At 36.3% G+C, this 4,254-nt stretch overlaps 1 pseudogene; it reads right to left on the bottom strand.

Moving 5' to 3' along the window:
- Positions 1–331: 331 nt before the first annotated feature.
- On the bottom strand, positions 332–1,026 carry LOC120122227 (annotated as a pseudogene).
- Positions 1,027–4,254: the final 3,228 nt, after the last annotated feature.

The following is a 4,254-nucleotide window of genomic DNA, read 5'->3' as shown; positions in this document are numbered from 1 at the left end:
ATTTCAAATTTAAAAATAAAATATGATTAAAAATAACCAAAGTGACTAACCTATAAAATTTGACTTTTTAGGTATTTTTTCCAAAGAAAGTAGGCATTTGGTACGGTAAATAAATAAAATGGCTTAGACTGCACTCATAATATTATAATTGCTAAAATTAAAAAAATGTTTAAGTAATGTAATAGTTTTTTTTTAAATGTTTATTAAAAGAATCTGCTATGGATAATATAGAAAAGCAAGCTCTAAACGAAAAGTCAAAGCAAACACAAGATTGCCTGAATCAAATCCACAATTTGCGTCAAATCTACCGCGTTGCCTTAAAAAAAAGGGATGAAACATTCAAACTTGCGAATACCTAGTGTCACTTAACTCTTGTTTTTGGCTAGAACCGAGCCGCGATTATGCCATTATCTTGGCAGACCTAACATAGAGGCTATCTACGACCTTGCCAATGTTGGAGATGGTTTCCAGTGTTGCAGGGTAGATGTAGTCGGTCTTGGATCGTCGAAGATGACGAGACATCCGGCACCCTGATCCAGTGTCCCAGCAAACTTCTTATCGAGGATCATCTGAGACAGTTTCTTCTCTACATGATCCACAGGCAACTCAATCAGTTCAGCAAAATGATCAATCTCAACCTTCGAGAAAGGCTCAATCAATCTGCAAAGGTTCTGCTCCAATAGTGTGTAATATAGCGAAGACAGTGCCTGTGAACGATAGGGTCTTCCTCTAGCTGAGGCTTGAAATCACGAAGGGCAATCCCAAAAAGCTTCAGGGAACTTTTTGCGTGCGCGTCGGCAACAGCTTTCATGGCATCAAGTTCGGGACCACCATACTGTAGCCCCCTGCCTTGGATGATATTATACCAGCAACGTCATCGGTCTGGCTCACCATTATCTTGCACAACAACATATACTTCAGGCTAAATACAGCACGGGGATGTTCGAGAGCGTTGAAAGCTTCGAATGCTTCAAAGAAATAGCTGTATCCAGTTTTGTAAACCTTTTCCTCGGTGTGGACACTCATCTTCGTCCATATATTTTATATATATATATATATATTATAGTTTGCAAATAGTTTTTGAAAATACGTATATAATATATAATTTTTTAAAACATTTTTGAAAATATATATAATATATAGTTTTTGAAAACATTTTTGAAAACTTATATAATATATAGTTTTGAAAACATTTATATATTATATATATTATATAGTTTAAAAAAAACATTTTGAAAATATGCAATATATAGTTTTTTAAACACTTTTGAAAACATATATAATATATAATTTTTTTAAAACATTTTGGAAAACTATATATTATATGTTTTTGAAAATATTTTTATATATAATATATTGTTATTATTTATTATTATTTTTCTTTTATTTATTTATTACTTATTCTTTATTTTTTGTTTCAGGTCCAAAGATTAGGTCCAAGAATACAATCCAAGTCCAGCAAGGGTCAAATCCAACAGGCCCAACCGGGTAGCCTGACCCTGCAGACCCGGTTGGGCCCAAAGACAGATTAGGGTTCCATCTCCAGAGTCAAACGCGCAGCCAGTCCAGAGCCGTTAGATCTACCCCTTCGATCTAACGGTCCATATCTCACCAGGGGTGCCCAATGGGCGGTTCAACGTCTTCTAGATTTCTAGCCGGGGAAATCGGGACTGACCCATCCCCAAACCCCCTGCCAAGGGCGAGCACGTTACCATAATAATCGGAGATAACGAACGTCGGCGGTGGGTATAAATACCCCACCAACATCTACACCGAGGGGAACCATCGATCAACGATCAACACGGTAAACCAAAACCACGATAGAGTCTCGACTAAAAAAACCAACACCAAGAAGCAAAGTCACGGTGAACATCACCGAACAACAACAAGACCTAGCCACATAACCAAACAAGAACCACAAGCAAATACAAACAACAGTAAGCCACAATACACGCAAAACATAAAAAAAAAGCTAGGGAAGCGAAAGGTTTTTCGGCCGAAAAAGGTAAAAACGAGATCTTCTCCCTTAGATCTATGCTGATTGGGGCTTCTTGGTGGGATTCAGACCTTGGATTTGTGTTCGGGGTAATGGGAAGAATGTTTTGGGAGCTTTTGATTTTTTCGGCCGAAGCGGCGGTCGGCGGCGGTGCCACGGTGGTCCATTTTCCACCCGGTGAGGGATGGTAGAGAGAGGCAAGAGAGTTTGGCTTCTCTCAATTGAAGAGAGAGAGAGAGAGAGAGAGAGAGAGAAAAGTGAACAAAATGAGAGATGGGAGGGGTTTTGGGTCGATTTAGGTAAATATATACCCCTTATGCGATGTCATTTTGGAGAGGGGTTTTTGTATTTTTCATTTGTGGGTAAATTATACCCTCGGTCACTCTAAGTCACGTTTGTTACAGTTTGGTCACTGAATTAAATTTTTTACTTTTAATTTAGACTTCAAATGTTATTACGCTTATATTTTCGCCATTAATATTTATTTTTATTTGAATCTGACCTAGAATTTCTCTCATGTTTCAATTTGGTCACTATGTTTTCTGTTTTTGTGATTTAGCCACTATTATTTTAAGTTTCTTGCATCTTGATCCCTTTTTTCGTTTTGTTTATTTATTTTTCGGTATTTTTGGCTAATATTTATTTTCTTAACGTTTTTATTATTTATTGTTATTTTAATTTTTTGTAATTTTTATTATTCTTTTTACTAAATTTTATTTATTTTACTTATCTATTTTCTTTATATTATTATCATTATTATGTTAACATTTTTCCTTTTTTTGTATTTATTTCTATTTTGTCATCTAGCATATTTTTAGTAGTAATTCCAACCAATCAAAGGAAAGCAGTTCGAATCGGGTAATTTTAATTTTAATTTTTTAATTTTCATAACTAAAGACAACCGACAAATTAATTGGTATCGAAAGGGCGGTTCAAGGGTGCTAATCCTTCCTTGACCGTAACCGACTCCCGAACTTGACACGTTTATGGTAAAATGCAAATCAGGTAAGATGGTGTCTGATCCACCTAAATTCGTTTTAAAATGGTCAGTGGCGACTCTAACCCAATTATTCAAGTCGAAGCCCAATTCCGGGCCCAACCGAAAGACGGTCGCAACAGTTTGGCGACTCTGCTGGGGACAGATAAGTGAGTCAGACCAGAATTAATTTTAGGTTGTCTTTTTATGCGAAAATGGTAAATTTTAATTTATTTATTTGATTCCAATTATTTACCTTTGATTATTTTTCGAATAAATAGTTGTACTGACATTTTTTTCAATGATTTCAGATTTTTGAAAAGTTTCTATCTATGGCTCTATACCCGAGCTCTGAACCCTTTTTAACTGGGGGTGAAAGCGACATCTTCGTGAGAATTTATTCTCCGCACAAGCCTAGTAAGTAACCTTCGGGATTCATATACCTTATGTCTTCGTGTGAATTTATTCACCGCATAGACATAAGGGAATGTATCCTCTCGAGTTTAACTTAGTCCACATAAGCTTGTAATGGGCTTAAGACTAAGGTTCTGGCAAGCCCAAGGGGGCACCAGTAAGGAGAACTCGAGTACCTTTCTTTAGAACCTAAACCGGGAGACTACAGGAATTAGAGCCCACCCCAAAACCTCATTTCAAACCATAGACTGTTTTGATTAATTCCTGCTTTATTTTATGTTCAAAGCATGTGAACTAGGAATTTATGCGGTTAAGACTTGTTTAAAATCAACTTTTGGGATAGAGATCATGTTCGGGTAGGAATAATAAGCATGTGGGGGTAGATATCATGTGGGGTATGACTTTTATTTTCATGATTGTTTTGATTATTATCTTTACCTCACTATCTCTTTTCATTTTTGTTATCTTTCATTTTGTTTTCATCATTTGCATCATTTAAAAGAGGTGTTGATCCACCAAAAACGTGTTCGTTAAACGAAAATAATTTGCATTAATGGACAAAGGGGTTATATAATACAAGAGGTAAAAAGCTCAGAAGTCCAGTTATAGCCAGAAAAATTCATAATGGACCAGATTTACACCAAGGACATCAAAAGTCAACTTTTTGAGTCGACAAAGGTTGCAGGGGCAGACGAGAAAAATGTTACTTACCTAGAGAATCCCTTCAAAGACAACAAGAACAAGGTGGCAAAGCGATAGCTGAAACTGGAGGCTATTGTTGACGAATTCAAGAAACAATCAGCTAAACTTCAGATATTTCCTATCGATGGAGGACTCCAAAGGCGCATTCGTTAGGGAACAGACTCAA

This window comes from Hibiscus syriacus, unplaced genomic scaffold (assembly GCF_006381635.1).
Source record: "Hibiscus syriacus cultivar Baekdansim isolate YM2019G1 unplaced genomic scaffold, ASM638163v2 tig00110384_pilon, whole genome shotgun sequence".
NCBI classification, from domain to species: domain Eukaryota; kingdom Viridiplantae; phylum Streptophyta; class Magnoliopsida; order Malvales; family Malvaceae; genus Hibiscus; species Hibiscus syriacus.
The sequence above is the reverse complement of the archived record's forward strand: the minus strand, read 5'-3'. Positions and strand labels throughout refer to the sequence as shown.